Source organism: Lasioglossum baleicum, chromosome 18 (assembly GCF_051020765.1).
Source record: "Lasioglossum baleicum chromosome 18, iyLasBale1, whole genome shotgun sequence".
Classification (NCBI taxonomy): Eukaryota; Metazoa; Arthropoda; class Insecta; order Hymenoptera; family Halictidae; genus Lasioglossum; species Lasioglossum baleicum.
In genome coordinates this window covers 4,364,162-4,381,655 of record NC_134946.1, presented here as the reverse complement: position 1 = coordinate 4,381,655, position 17,494 = coordinate 4,364,162, and the positions used below count along the sequence as shown (strand labels likewise).

The 17,494-nt window shown below is 37.3% G+C and overlaps 1 protein-coding gene across 1 annotated transcript in view; it reads left to right on the top strand.

Moving 5' to 3' along the window:
- Positions 1–900: 900 nt before the first annotated feature.
- The window catches only part of Machr-b (muscarinic acetylcholine receptor), a 62,794-nt gene continuing 46,200 nt past the window's right edge, over positions 901–17,494 (top strand). The window contains exons 1-2 of the mRNA XM_076443292.1: positions 901–1,430; positions 1,769–2,946. The gene's annotated coding sequence lies outside the window, so the exon portion shown is untranslated. The remainder of the gene's footprint in view (positions 1,431–1,768; positions 2,947–17,494) is intronic.

Here is a 17,494-nt window from a genome sequence, read left to right as displayed (position 1 = left end):
GAAATAGAGCCCAATTTTTTTATCCAAGCAATGAATTTTAATTAATTAAATATTCTCCCTTTTGTTTGATGATCCTTTGCCAAAAGGAATAAATAAGAAAATATTTTATTGATTAAAGTTCATCGCTTGAATAAGGAAATTCGGTTTCTTATTTCATCTTAAAATACCGAAATTACTTTCTTGCCAACCCAATACATATGTACACAGCAATTTTAATATTATTCATAAGTTTGTTATTTATCATGCGTCAAAGTTGAAAAATCTGAAAAATGTAGAGCCACTATGTATGTACTTTTGATCGTTGTCAATTAAAATTTGTTGAATTCTTACATCGTATTAGGAATAGTGGTGCAACGATTCGCATGGATCCGCGAATTTGGTCCGGTAACGGAGTCCAACTAATTGTGCGAGTTTACATGGTAGGGCGGCGCGATCGTGTCGATCGGCGAACAGGTTTTGGAGATACACGACACGCCGCGAACTGTACAGCAGCGAGTAGCAAGCAAGCAGTAGGTCAGCGCATGCAAAGCTCTATCGGTGATCCCAATCTTCTGCTTTGACGAGGATGTGTGATCAAGTACAGTCCAAAATTAACACCGCGCCACAGGATCCACCGGCGAAGCAACGTGGCGTCACGAACAACACAGGAACCAGTTGATTCGCCCCTTTGCCGCGTGCGCTACCGACGATTTGTCTTTTGAACTGGGTCGAAAAGATATTTAATCCAGCCAATTCGCACGCGTGCCTTGTTCCGTGCGCGATCCTCGAGCACTTTTCACTAAAAATTCGCGTTTTTTTTATAGACAATGGGACCTGGGCAAAAATTTTTGTCGTGTGATTTGTCAAAGTGAATGTTGAGGCGAATTTTTCTATTCAAGCAATGCATTTTAATAAATAAGATATTTTCCATTTTGTTCGATGATCTTTTGCCGAAAAGAATAAATACGAAAATATTTTATTAATTGAAGTTCATCGTTTGAATGAAAAAGTTGGGTTTTACTTCATCTTAAAATACCGAAAAATTACTTTCTTGCCAACCCAATACATACAGGCATGTCCAAAATTAATGACAGAAAACATGTATTTTTACGTAATTATTACTTTACGATATCTTATAAAACGTTCAGATTAATCTCGAAATGAATGTTAATGTACTCTGCAAAGAATGCATTGAGGTAATTAGGGGGAAGATTGCAAACAATCATAACTCAGAATTTATTCAGTAAATGTTAGTATAATTGCATCTACGAGTTCTTTGTTACGACAATTGGTAAAGGAATTATTGGGCGTTTGTTTTAATATACAACGTATATATAACTACGTTCCAGGAGGATTATGCTGCAGCGTCTGCAAAGGTTTATGTTTTGCTGCCGTTCATTTTGTGTTCTATAAAAGAGGAAGAAAGTGGTATCAACTGCGATGGATCACTGGTAGGAAAGACGTTATATTTCTTATTTGTTCCGAGTGAAACAGAGATAATTGGTAGAAGTGCTTTACTTAAAAATGGCCGGACGTTTTATTCGGAAAAATATTTTTATAAGTTAACAGCAAGTTATTATTTATTTAGTAGTCTGCATTTTATAGTGCAAGTTGTTTTTATAGAAATATATTATCATTTATTCTGCGTTTTATAGTGCATGATTTCGATCTTATTAAACATATATTACATTTTTTATGAATTCAATATTTGATTTTTCATAAATCCTTTCCTCTTTATTTTCATTTGATTTTACATAACAAAAATTAAAATTGTTATTGCTTTTTAAAGAATATGGATGCACAATTATAAAAAGCGTGACGTCGTTCCTACGATGGCTGTATGCAGAGTAGTGCAGAAGGGTATCGAATCGGTACTACCGATCCGCCACACGCGCGTCCTATCGCCACGTGATTACCGCCATGAGGTGTCGTTCACAACAGAACAGTCCGGACCAATCGGAGGCACCGTCGCGTCGCAATCGAGTGACTCATTGTTAATTCACACGGCTAACCGACGCGACGCCGCGGGTACCCGGCGATTATGGAGAAAACTAGGTGAATTGATAACAACGGGGAACGATTCATCCCCGTTCGCGTCGAAGGGCGCCGAACAGAGCTGCGCAAGCGTCTTCTGGAACGGGGTTGACGACGGTGCACAGCGTCGCGACGCTCAACGGCGCTCACTTCAATCCTCGCCGCGTGGCCGACTCGAACTGGGACGGAATTTTGAACCGGAAGTCGCGCGCTTTTGCTCGAAGATCGACGGCGAATCTCTAGACGATTTCCCATTTGATCGATTTTCCCATCGGTAACCTTGAGTTATGTGGTGCGCGAGTGAAGAGGGAACGTGTACATTCGAGATGTGGACCTGTCGAGAGCCGGGGACTCTTTGCGAGCATGATCGTCGGGTCGATTGGGTTCTAGGAACGTGCCATGGAGTTCTCTGAGTCACAGAACTATAGCGACCTATAGCAGGACATCCGGCTCAAGCTGGGAATATTAGTAACGAGTACTCGTGAGAAGATTTCAGTGATTGATCTAGGATAGCTGCGTAAAATCGAGTTAGAATCGGTGACTGGGACTCCTTCGTACCGACTATAGTAATCTCGGCGAACGTTCGGACTATCGGAAAGACTGTAGGGAGCCGAGGGACTAAGTTCGAGTTTGCAAAAGAGGAATGATTGGATTGACCTAAGTGAATCCTTGATGATCCGCGTTGCTTCTCCAGCCAAGTCAAAGAACTGGAAGATTGTCCTGCTGCGATCATGGATTATCTAGCTTACGGATCGCAAAGAAGCTTCTCATGAATGGCTGAATTGTATTTAAACGATTTCTAGACTGATTATGGGACTCCAAGTCGGTGGAAGATGGAACTGCAGACATGACGGAGTGTGACATTGAGGACTGAGTCTCTGGGACCTCGCACGGCTGTCTTCATCATAGCTCTCCGCCCGAAGGACACGCAAGGTCAGCTGTTTTACCGTGATTCTAGAAATTTTGTTTTCTTGTCGATATTTTCCAGGATATTTTCGCATGATACAGCAGGTGAGAATCTGGAGACACCTTTCGGTCGAACATGCTCCCGATTGTGTCGTCTGTGAAAACATCAACATTTTTTTTTAAATTAAATTCTCACTGATTCGAAAACCAAAGCTTCCTCGTCAGACCGACAAAAATGGTAGATTTAGACATATTTATGCGAACTTTGAGAGTTATTGCTTCGTGGGGAAAAAAGTCGGACAACGATCTACCCGGCCTCATTTCAAAGAGTAGGTCTACTTTTCACACATTCGAGTTATATTCTTCTCTGTTTGCACTAGAGTGTAGGGTAAAGAGAGGACGGTGCTCTTCTTGATGCAAATTCAAACGCCCTCAAAATGTTTCACCTGTTGTAACTCGAGCAACGATCTACTTAATCTTGTCGGGTGAAACCTACCCTTTTGAAACCTCTAAGTAAGTCATCTTTATGAAGATTCCCTTCCATTAGGGGTGGCAAAGTGAACATGACCATTTTCTTGAAAAATTCAGATTCGTATGTCCTTCGCGCTTCTACTATTGCTTGAAAGCCTTACCGTACTCATGATTAAATATTAAACTATCTTAAGCTACAGAGTGCTACCATGCAAATTAGAACTGCTTAATTATCACTGCCCAGGCACAGCCAACGTACTTCAATTTCAAATCCTACGCTTTGTCTTCAATATTTATTTTCTCGGAAACTACACCGTGAGAATGGAAGAATATTAACAGACTCGGAAGTTATAAACGAGAACGTATGATGTGTTATGAGAGTTCCGTACAATGTGTTTAATGGCTTGCGAGATACAGTTTAATGAAGGAGGCTCGCGAGAGATTAACGGGGAGGCGATCTCGGAGATAGTAATTACGAACTCTGTACAAACTCAGGTGGTTTTGAAGTTTCGAATGTTTGAGGCTAGTCGATTTTTTTACCAATTTGTTTACCACATTCGAATCACGGGAATTGTGCGGAAGACCGCGTTTATGGACTCGCGATTTTATGGATTATCGAAAAAAATTCTGCGCGTACAGTGGATCGCAAAAATATTTGAACGCTCGGGATTGAAAGATATAGCCATTGTGATCGGTAACTCGAAAACGAAATAGTTGATTTTTAACATATTTTTTAAACAAATTATTATCTTTTTTAATCAGTTTAGACTAAACGATTTGTCATTCGGAGTCGCGCAAATTGGGTTTTGAAATTTTCGTCTAGGCTTAATAGTTTCGGAGATATTCAATGATATAGATTTTTCAGGGCTGTTTTCATCACCATAACATGAAAGTCGGCAGCTAAAAGAAATATACGTGTGAAATACTTTTTTGAGTTCTGTATCATACAAAAATTCCATAAAAATCGGCGTGTTATGATCGGGTAACCTCCCTTGTGCTTGTAAGTGTGTGAAACAAAATTGATCATAGTCGATCAACTATACTTTCACGAGTGACTGTACACATTCGAGCGATTATGTCGCGGTGAATGAAATGTAAATTCGATGGATGAAAGAGAAACGGATGCATGGAATCAGATTCAACGGACGAAAAATACAAAAACGTGGTTCGTTCAGAAAAATCGTTAACTGGCCATTGTGAATTATTCCGATTGGTTGCCACACATTCGAGAATACCAGTGTGGACCAACAATGCTTGGAACTGACTAACAATAGTTACTTTTTAAAGTCTTACGAGACATTGCCAGTTAAATTTAGCTTTTAATTGCAAAAGTTAATGGAACATAAAGAAATTATGTTGCAGTAGTTTTAAGCATTCGTTATTAATTCCTCTTGAACCTTCTATAATCGAAAGAGAATATACAACAAACATTTTCCTGTTTCTTGTGAAAAATTGCCAGTAATAAAAAAGATCTAATCACTGTCGCTGTTAGAGAAATTGTGGGACAACAGGCCTTAGGGGATGAAACCACCCTCCAAACTTCGTCAAGAATTTTTTTAGCACTTTTATAGCAGTAATTTCTTAGAAGAAACAGGAAAATGTTTATTGTACGCCTATATCCTCTTTAATGAAATATAATAATAGATAATACTATATAATAATAGAAGCTTCAAAAGAAATTAATAAAAAGGTTAATTGAAAGTTTAAAGTTTAAAAGGATAAGGTACAAGAAACCGTCCCGAGTATAGAGAAAAAGATTTTGTTTGAGTAGCATTAATGTGTATCGTATCAGTCCCATCACTAGTGCCAACCCCGACGTAAACGGACCCCAGATCCATTTATTCTGCTCGACCAGGCGGTACTGAGGCCATGATTGACAGGTATGGGTTAGGTAGAAAGACCGTTGTCGCGAAAAAGAACGTCGCTTCCCTATGGTACATATATCCATGGATTTTCGTATATTTTATGCGACCAAGGTACATTGAATTACAGTAGAATGTCGATTATCTGCACTAACCGGAAGAAAATGCAAATAGATAGTAGCCGCAGATTTGGCAAGGTCCCAATTAATGTGAACGCATTGTATCGGAGTAGTTACACAGCAAAGTCTTAATAGCTTAATGAATATTAATATACTAGATGGTTTCAATGGTCCGTGCTCGGTTTGAAGATAAAACACAAGCGGTTACATTTCACCGTGACAGTTTTCTTAATGAATTACGCAGTCGCCACCGTTTTCTACAATTGCCTGGAAAATGTTGGCCTGTTGAGCTATCGAAATGTTGAAAAGTTGAAATGTTGAAATGTTATTATAATTAATAAACACGTAATTGAAAATTGCAAACGACATTTATTTACTTTTATTATTGTTTATACGTATGTATAGAAGATATTTTAATTTGAATATAGCGTGGACTAGTTATTTGAAAATATCTGCTGAATTTCGACCTGCACGGATCAGCGCACTCAAAATGACATAAATCGTGAAATTTTATACCTCCAATGGGAAGAATACCTTAATTATGTTCCGCGTAAAATATACAGAATTATTATCTCGTTCTTTTCGATAAAAAATTTATGGTAGCGCAATTGTGCGTTCACACATTTTATTGGGCTGTAAATGTAAATTCTGATTCCATTTGTTAAAGATTATTAGGTAGGTGTTGCTGTGCGAGAATTTCAGTCATAAATCGACGTCTCGAATGCAAAAGGATTCTGGTTCGTGCGTTTTGTGTGCTAGGTTTCCAAAGGACAATCAATAAATATCGATTAGTCGGCTCCCCGTGCATGAAGAAACTTGTATTATCCTATTATGAACTCATCGTACAATAGGTGATATGGTTCGGAACATTCGTTAAATTCGGTAGCGTAAATAACTTAAATGTTAATGTAAAATTGAATGCGAAACAATAGACCGTGATCTTCCATTGAATTGATCAAATAAACGGAAACTTTGATTGCATTACAATCGGGTACTTCGTAGAATATTTCAAGAAAGTAGTAGTAGCGTAGTGTCAATGTTGTAATCCATAATTCAGAATACAATTGTTATTTATGTGTTATGACAACCTGACAATTAACAATATAAAACAATTTTATTTAAAAACTTCATATAAAAATGTCTTGTAGTTTATTAATAACACGTATGATATTATTAATTAAAGTATCATGGCGGTTTATTAATACTGAACATCTATATACGTAGTTACTCTTATCATTATTAATATAGTGGCTATTATAAAAGTATCTTTTTCCGTTTCTCTCTCTCTCTCTCCCTCTCTCTCTCTCTTACACTTTTTAAATAGTCAACAGCTCTCTCTCTCTATATATATTTTTTATTACTAGATTAAAAACACGTCAAAGAAATAAATTAACTGATTCAACTTTTTTTGAAGTGGATGGTTTTCTTAGTATGCAGTGACTTTTTCCGCACACAGTCTTTACGTAATTATGATCCTCGCTCTAACCAGTGATCGACTGTTTTCACTCTCGCGCAATGAAAAGTAAAAATTTTCTGAACGTAATTGCAATTTGTTATTCAAGAGCCCGGGTTATTATTTTAATGGTGCAGTGTGTCGAGACGCCATTCTGTCAAGCATTTTTGAGGACTTCGTAGAACTGCTGTTAATTTGTATTGTGATTAAATTTGATTGCAATTGTCCGACTGTGACTGACTTCTATATTTATTTCCACTTTTATAACATACTAGATATCGCAATAAATGCTGTCACGGTTTGAAAAATTATTGTGGTTTATCACGATACTGTAGATAATACAAAACAATATTGAAAGTATTACAAATAATTTTTTCATTGTCTTTTTGAGACGGGAAGTTCGCAGATTATAAAACGTTCAGAAATGTCATTATTAAATTTTAATAATATTATAATATGATTAAAAGTATTATGATATTATTAAATGTATCAGAAATAATTTCTTGAATGTCTCTCCGTTATAAAGGTGGTAAAAAATTAGAGTTTTAATGGAATTCTATTGAATAATTTTTATATCATTATATTTTAATAGTCAACGCAAATAATAATGGCGTTACTTGCCTTAAATAATGTGATTAATATTCGTCCAAGAAAATGATCGTTAATAATTATTATATAATATTTAATAATTCTTGGAAATTGGGTTTCCATGTAGAAGTAGTACTAAAACTAACGAAATAATGACGTAATAAAAGTGTCATTGTGGTCTTTTAAGCAGCGCCGTATTGAGCGCTCTGCAAACATAATCACAGAGTAATCCCTTTTCATTAAAGCGAAGATAGGTTTGAGGAGCAGTGTAGGTACTACAAAGGTAGACTCATATACATACATGTACATATCTACCTTTCTCATGAATAATATAAGAAATTTTGAATAATAACATAATTCGATATGCATACTACATACTACATGCATATTGAAGCAGCTAATGATAGCTAATAAATTAACCAAATCAGTTTATTTGTTTTTCGATTACAAAGATACGAGGACTCCATTAATGACTGTCAATTTACAACTTGTGTATACATGTAGTCACGCATCTTGATGAGTAATCGATTGCAGCTAAATTACACATTAATAATTCGTATCATCGTTCGGTCGAAATTAATAATAAATCATGCACGAACGAAATGGGTCTAATTATCGTTATTTAGTTTGCACGTAAACAGTGCTTTCGTTTGTTTGTAGGTACACCGCATATTCGAGTCAAGGACTGCCGACAAACATTAAAAAATATCTATTTAAAAAAATTTTACTTTGTTCACATTCATATGTACTTATTTTTTGCAAAAATTAGGTCAAATATTTTACAATCACGTTTTCTCTCTGCAATAGTATATCCTTAATATAAATAAAATTTGTACATTGTAACATTATTTACTAAAATCATAGCGAGTATAATAATTCAATAAACAAACAGTCCAATATTTAACTCATGAAATTATACAAAATTATATTATTTATATTCGAACTTTAAACTTGATTTCTAATAATATTATTCATAGAATTAATCGTGAAATTTGGTGCATTATGTTTTACACTTAACTTAATAACAATTTAATAATGTTGTCAAAAGAATGGTGTCCATAAAATTCAGTAAATACACAAACATTGAAAGTTTCTAATAGACATTTAATATAATGATTAACGCAGCCGGATAAAAAATCAAATTGCTTAAAGCTAATTAATTACATGTATATAGAAAACCGATAGCGTTTATCGGCCCGCAATTACTGATTTTAATTGGCGCGGAAGTTTTACGAGCTTTTCCATTCAATAAACAAATACACGCAAAAAAATCTTTCGAAAAAACATAACTCGATTCACAGAGTTTATCGAGAGTTCCAGTCGTGCGCGGATTTACTCGACGCACACGGGAGGAAAAAAGCTCTAGATAAATACTTGTGAGTGACTACTAGTATACATACGTGAACAGCGTATACGTATATCGCGAACCATGGCGAAGCACGTTTCGTGAAAGAGTTGATAAAGAGCACGAGAACAGGAGGGCACACGCCACCCTTCGTGAACCGCGTTTAACCTAATACTGGAAAACCGTCACGAACATCTTGAGTAACAAGTATTAAGCGCGTGTTTCGCTCTTGAAATACTTTTGACCCCCTTCGGACAACGTTTCCAGTCGATTTTGCAATCGGAACGTTTTCCACTAGCTTATTACGATTTTCTGCTACTTTTACGAACTTTCTTTCAATTATATTACTAGATAACAATTACATTATGACGAAAATAGGTGCAATTTAAAATAGTGAAAGGATTAAACGACTTTGAGAGTGTTAATATATTATTTTCAATACAATAAAATGTAATTAAATCTTATAAAATAATGGAGAACAAGAAAACTACAAAAGGGGATAATGGAGGATAACAAATAGAAAACTGATAGTTTATTTGAAACAATGAAGCAGATACACAAACTGGGTGGATCAAAATAAGCATAATTCTTCATTTTTATGTTCAGAGAATTTTTTAAATGTTTTAAGATTAATTTCTATTCAAACATTTTGTTAGTTTTGAGTTAGAGTGGGGCATTCGAATTTTGAAATTCTTTTTTCCCCAAAAAAATTGGTCACTAAAAAAAAATGAAATTCAAATACTGTTTCAATATTACTGTTGTTGGGCATATTCCGCTACTCCATTTGTTTCCTCCCTCGATTCGTACAAACCTATAGGCACATGCGCTCTTCGACTCTCGAGTGTAGAAGGACATGGCGGTATCATAATAGAGGAAGCAGTTATACCGATGTCATTCACTGTCGGTGAAGTGGCCTTGAATGGTCACTTGTATTTACACCTATACCAATTGTTGATGTAACTCCGAATCTATAAATCGAAGAAAATGTACAATAAAGTCTTGATCTAAACCGGACAGAGCTGTACGATCTTAGTCAGTTCTTCTGTCCTCTCCACTGGGGGGCAAACCCCGCGAGGGGCCCAGAAGCTGCCTCGGTCGCCGAGCAGTGTGAAGCGTAAACATGCCGCGTCATCCGGCATAAAAACTTCTTTATATTTAATTATTTTTTACTAGATGCTCGCGGTGTAGGCCCTCCAGCTGGGTTGCGCCCAATCAATGGCGGTATACCTGAAAAGGTTGTTATGGCATACAAAAAACGCGCACGGATCAGTTTCGAACCCGCCGATTATTTACAACCACAGCGCTCCGACAATTTCAACCCCGACATGGTCAACACGTGCGACCAGATTGATGGGATCATACAGTCATACAAACATACTTTTCTATTTTATATGTAGACACAGATGGGATTTTCATCAATTTATTTGTCGCATTTTTCTGATTAAAATGACACTAAACACGGTATAATTTAAACGGTATTCAGTGGTTTAACCTTTTGCACTCCAGCCTAGAGACTCATATAGCACACCAACAACTTCAGCACTATATTAGTTACAAGTGTATGTATATATAAAAAATGTATATTAAAAAAATACGGTTGCTGCAATCAAACAAAATATTTATTCCTTAGCTACATTATATATAAAACAAGTCCAAGTTTATAAATCTTCAACAAAATGAAAATTTTATGTTTTGTATCCATATTTCAAATGTCGCACATTATCGACGACGACGGAGTGCGAAGGGTTAATTTTCCGTGTTTACATGCGCTGTCCTTTTCTACATTCGACACGGACCCACGGATGTTTGTACCAATTTGCAGGAAAAAATCGGAAACATGCGACTGCCATAAATTCTAGTCTTACAGCGATCCCTCCTTGGATCGTGTCTCTTTGTCTGACCTCTCCGTCGTTAAACATCCGTAATGCCCCCTCCCTAAACTCTTGAAAAAATCTTGCGTAGAATCAGTGTTGTTCGAACCACGGTAGAGAGAAGATCTTTAAAGATGTGTCAATTCGAAGCTCATGGTTATTACTTATTACCTAACACCAGCTCTGCAGTTCGTTGACCTGATCGTACGTCCCTTAGCTTTCGGTATTGCCGTATACCTGAAGTCAACTGTTCAGTTCGTCTCCGAATGGCCCAGTGACACACACTTCGAAGTAGCAAGTGTATTCTCGGCTGAATAAGTGAGTTTTAATTTTAATCAATTTCTGCTCTTTCTCTTGTTCATTGCTTCACCGCGGCACGACCCCAACGCTACGTCGATAGTTTTTGTTAATAACTCCTTAACAAAGCCGAGGCGAACCTTTCTTGCAAATGAAAATTTTCGAACACCCTCTACATGTTCCAGAGCTTTTGTTATAAAGTGATTTTACGTACATAAACATAAACTTTCGTAATAATGTCTTGATTTTTATAATACAATGTGATAATTGGCTGCTTTTTTCCTTGCGTAACCAGAAATTTTTGCCTTTTTCCTATGTAATTCATTAGATTTCAGCGAGAAAATGCAAAAAATCTAAGTTTCCATTCTAGGAGATTAGTGGTTCAAAAATTATTAGTGTTTAAAGTTGAGCGGTTTACAGTGTTTCGGTTTTACTTCTCTGTCATTCCGTATGATTTTGCAAAAATACCATAACGAAATAGTTTGCAGTAGAAGAAATAATTTGTAGATAATAATTGTACAATTAAACAATGTGGCCGTTCGTCTTATGCTTCCATTGGGAGACGAATGATTTAGATCGAGGAAGAGTACTTAAGACTCAAAATAAACTGCAAGGAATAGATGAGCACGATAAGTCAAGTTCTCTTACTCTCAATTTTATTCAGACTGAATACGAAAGTGCACGGTCAAGTATTAAATCAATAAGTGAAATATTGTATTCGTTTATTCTCGCGTTTGTAACGCTGGCTCTTTTATTGAAGTATGTATTTATTTCAAAACTCGAGGAAAGTTCCTGTTACCTTTCTGTTTGCCACGCGTCCTCGATTAGACAGATTTTATTTATTTCATTCAATTTACTAATTTATTCCAATCAGGCTTCTTTGTGTGTACATATATATTGTTATTGACCCTAATATCAACAAAACTTCGACCGTATAACGTTCAGCACGGAACCGCTATTGACGATTAAAGAATGCTCGAGATTTACGTCATTAAACGTTCTAATAACTCAACTTTTTAAAATTAAATCTTCTGATCAATTAATTTTCTAAGCGAGCAGTCTCGTGTAGACGGGTAATAAGAAATTGATTTTTTAAATTGCACATTTCTTCAAAGTGTTACAACTTTAAAAATACTTCCCCAAAATTTGATGCTCACAAGTTTGAAATTTTCACATCTCTCACCGGTACAAAAATTATATTTTCACTAACGGTGTTCAGAATGATAACCTTGACAACATATTTCAAGGTCATTGCACATACTAGCACTCGCTGGTACCAAAAATTATATATTTTCTCAAAAATATCTCGAACGAAATTTCTGTAAAAGAACTTAATATCAGTCAAACACTTAAATATCTAAATATTCCTTCGGCACGAGATTTTATACACTTAAAATTTTAAATAAATAAGGATAAATCGATTTTTAAAAAAAGTAAAAGTGTTCGAAATTGTGTCGTGTTTGGTGCCTTGTCAATCGCGAAAATGTCACGAATACGTTGGTAAAGATTTTGTGAAAGAGAACGATTAGTAACAAAAAAGTTATAACATTGGATAAGTGTTATCTCACCGATATACATATGTAGTGTCAATGTTTGTTTACTCGCTATCCTTTCCTACGTTGGACGTTAGTGGAAGAGGTCAAGGAATACTGTCTGTATACCATATTTACATATACGGTTGCCTCGCAAAGTAAGTTAACGATCGCAATTTGTGGGGAAATTAATGTAATTATGTTTACTAATGATGGTGCATATTCTAGAAACATTTTATCTGCTTAGTTTATCGGATCTAAACCAAATCAAAATAATAATCTGATTGTATATTGATTAGAAAGCGAAACAACTGAACAATGAGTTATTAATAACATTTATTAGTGTTGTTCCATCCAGGTTTTAACACACATACGAGAATATTCTTCTTTCGGCAGTAATTAACAAACAGTTACATCAAATCGACAGTTGTATAAATATCTGCTGTTTATCTACAGAATATCAAGAGTATTTTATTCGCTCAGTACAGTTATAGTCTTGCGACACGAACGTATGATTGCCTTTGCAAAGACTTTATATCAATCATCGTCACATTAATTATTTCATGCACGGTCTCCAATTAAAACACGGGGTAGCTGTATGCTCGTGCACAATTTCGTGTCACAGATATCATGAATGGAAAGTCGCGGAAAGATCGTGATCAATACAGACTAGTTGTTTGCATACTGCATCATTTTTTAAGCAATTGTGGATCTGCGGCGTTATTATTAAAACATATAACAAACTAATCTTTCGCAGACTTTTCAATTGCGTGTCACTTCATATAATTCAATCAGTCAATAATACTCTTGTTAACATAAAGTTGTTACTTCGATGCACAAAATTATCGTATTACTTCCTAAAGAACCGCGCGGGCAACTTTTTCCCCGCTGTCGCTTCACGATTCCCCCACTACCGGTTTCTCCACTCTCAACTATTTCATATTGCCCCTACCGTGCGTGCTTTTCCTCTTCTCCGACGTTAGTCGTGCCTCCCCTCAATTCGTGCTATTTCCCCTCAATTCGTGCTACCTCCCTTCAATTCCTGCTACTTCCCCTCACTTCGTAGAATCCAAAGATAGCAATGTGTAAGAGTCCACGAACGTAAAATGGCGGTGTAACTTAACAACACCGCCAAAAGCAAGTCACATAAATGCGACGTTCCGCGAACAATGCCGAGGTCATCGCAAATTCGTGCGCACGTGCGCGCCGATAACGATGAAATGATCGCGCACGTTCCATTCGCTCCTTCACCCAATAGCTTTGAATCTTTTACAGTCTGATAATGCGATCCATTCGATTATCATTCGGACGCATAACCGGGATTGTTTCCGTCCGTCGGCACCACGCGTCCAATGTTCGTTAACATAATTTTTGACAACGTCGCCGTCGTAGTGGAAATGCTCCGCGTAGATCGGATACAGATGCATCCGCATATCTGTGTGTCCATGTCTGCATTTCAACGATTCCCCGATACGCCCCACATTGCAGGATAAGCGTCGCGTCGGCGAATACATTCTCAGCGCTGCGAGTTTGTTCGCCGAGCGTCGATTACGTTGCATAATGAGGCAAACCGAGAGAGCTATCTTCCTTCTGGGACGGTGAAATATTCGGCTGTCCTAAAATTGTTAGGCAACACGTGTGTACTACATAAACAATACGATTAGGTGTGTTCGGTAATATTTTATTATTTCTAGCAATGGACGGGTATCGATAATTTCGGGTTCGGGTCGGATCGGAACCAAAAAATTTATAATATTTGGGTGATCCGAATATCATAGATTTTCCATCGGTTTCCGACACTACCAGAAATTTCCGGGTACCTGAGCCATCAAAATCTGAATCGGGGCTCGAGTCCCTTCCTCCCACCCCTAATTGTCTCCCAAGCTTCCTTTTACTCAACCTTAATTGCCACGTAAAAATATTATTTGTTAGACACTTGGGAAATATCACGATGCGTTTACAATTTAACACACTCACTTTAAGAGTAACATTTACTCCCGAGATCTCCCTCTAGATAAAATCGGCATAAAGGTTCGGACAGTAGAAATTTCATAAAATGGCATTTGTTGTATCAATTTTGTGTGATTTTCAGCAAAGATATGAGAGTTTCAAGACTGGTCGAATTTTACGATAGTTTCGTCCGGCTTCTCGGTGCAAATACCCCACCGCGGCGTCGTAACCAGAGGTGGAATTGTGTCAACATCGTTGAACAAGTCGATGATAACCGCCTTGTTTCCGCGGAGAAAGATCCGCTGTGTTGCACCGGAGCAGTCGGATTTTGTCTCGAGATCGTAATTTTCAATAGACATCGAAAAGCGTCCGAGAAAATTGATCCATCAGCAGATTGATGCGTCTTACTGCTTTTAAACAATTGTTTACGATGTTACTAAACATATACTATTGTATTCGAGAGGTTTTACAGACTACTTTTATTCAAGAAATATTCGTGCAGTTGAAACAAAAAAGTAGCAATTTTCCCAGTAGCCCAAATCTAACTGAAAGGCAAGAAACAAGTAACTGGAACAATATAAAAAATTGTTACATTAAAAAGATCATAACGTATGTCGTACAATTACTTTGGAAATAATTAATGACGATTGTGAAATTCTCCTGCGTTTATATGAATGTACTGTTCCCTTAATTGGAACACGGAATTCTTTAAAAATGGTTTCGCGAATCGCGATAGTACACCTGAATGAAATGAAGAATAGAATGCGCAGGAAAGGGGCGGAGATTTTTAGGAAACGGTTTTAATGAGAAAACTGCATGGCCACTAGAAGATGACAGAGCCATTGTCGTAGTCCGCGTGAATCAAGAGAAGATCGTCCGGCTAGTTTATTAGTCAGAGCTCCCTGCCGGAAAGCGAAAGATCCAAGTTTGATTCTCTGAGATCTACAGGGAGCTAAAGTTAATTAACCTACATCCTTACTGGATCGCGTTATCGCAGCTTATTGCATAATAGAATATATGAAAATCGTTAATCAAACAATTTCACCTCAACTTTGAACTTGTGGAAACAATCTTATTCGAAATAAAATTGCAAAAAATATTCGCTCAGACGGTTCAATGAATTATCCTCTATTTCTTCAGGTCTGCTGAACAAAAAGTTTCGAAAAAATTCATAAACGTTTTATCTGATGGCACACACGCGCCTGTGAATTTTCCAAAATTTTTACTGGAAATTTTTACTCCTACACTCGTGCGAAGGATTTTAAAATGAAACGTTTCGCTCATGAACAAGAGGGTTAATGATATTATGGTGTTTATGGGTATATTGAATGCGGCTCTTTTCTTCTTATTGCTTTACAAGCAAGACGTTTCTGCGCTGCAGAATTTTGTTTTTCCCGACCGGCGAAAAGTGTTGATTATTTAGTTAGTAGCGGGGAAGTTGCCACTTCCAGTCAGCTGATTGAATATCCCTCGGCAGCGGAGATGGAAGTCGCTACGGTTTGGAATTAGATCGATATATAACTACACAATTATATTTTCCCACGGGGAAAAACCTGCCAATAAATCTGGTGGAGCGCCTTTTCCCTTCCTGTTGGCTTTAATAAGATTCCCAGCGATTAATCAGAATCTTTCCTCCTTACCTCCGCCCACTGTATTTGACCGATGACGCGGCGAACGCCTCCTGACAAGTCCGCGTCATTGGTGTTTCACCGTTTCGATCAATCAATTCGGTGTCCGTGCCAGTAATTAGCGCGTTCCATTATTTCACTATCTACGCTTTGCTTAATGACCGAAGATTGTTGATCTCTTGGAAACATTGCCAGCTGTTTGCTCCTACAGTGAGTCAAAATCATGTTTGTTAGCCTAACAGCATCAGCGGAAGGTCACGTCACCAGACAATCATTTTATAAACAGTTCGTCGGGTTATTGATTTAATGTGGACGTAATTTTAATTAAAATATTTAAATTTTTCGCATATAGGGATGCTGTACAGAAAAATATTTCTTCAGGGAACATGAAGCAACATTTTAGTTTGATTTGCTTTTTTTGTTACATAAAATTATAAAAATGGTGCAGTTGGGCAACATTATTTAACTCCGTGTCCAGCGAAATCCTGGTAGCTTACATCCAGCGGTAAAAGGGACTGCGACAATAAAAAATTGTTGTATTAACTTTAACCAAAATAGGTTATCTTCAATGTGTCGTGCGATTTTTTAATAACTTTTAAAAACGAGAAACGTGAAAAAGAAATGTTAGATTTACTCAGTTTGATTGGGCTTACGGGGTTGTTTTGCAGCGACACCGTTTCACTTCGTTATAATTTTCGGTCCGTTTCTTGGCTTTTGCCCTTCTGCATTTCGCGTCCGATTCTACGTCAGCGTTGCACCGGAAATGTCGCGGACGTCACAGTCACAGGTCACGTGTCTTATCGTTGCCAATGTCACATTCGCTGCAGGATTTTTTCCCATCCCCGTGGTGTAGATCATCGCGACGTCGTTCGGGGGTAAGGTTAAACAAGCTTCCGTGACATGTGTCGCAGTTCCCATTCCCTCTGTGCAGACGATGCGAAACGAAAGAGGAGATAATGAAAATGGAACGCGGAAAGGACCGATCTACACAATTCCTCTGGCGCAAGCGAGCGCGGACACTGACGTGTCGGAAATTTCGGGGAACGAGCGCCTTAATGACCTTAACCATGTGCAGACATCAATGCTTCGAAATTAATCGAAATTCACATAATTATCGTCTCGGGAGAATGCAAGAAGAAACCCTAAAATTCTTTACCATGTTCAATACTGTTCTTTGTTGTTCCATGTAACAATTCGAAAACGTTGGCGTCGTTGTTTGATCGAATGCCACACACATCTGAAAGTTCTTCTTAAATATTCGGAATGTTTTCGGAGGAACTTTCCACCTTCTGTCCATAATTCATGGAAAGGGGTGTAACTTTCCTGTCCATTGCTCGCTGATATATAGAAGTTCAGGAACGATGAGGAATTTTCTGAAGATCCTGAACTCTTTGTTCTGAGCATCGATTTCGAAAGTAATCGAAACTCTCTGACAATGAGATATTGCTAATACAGAGGG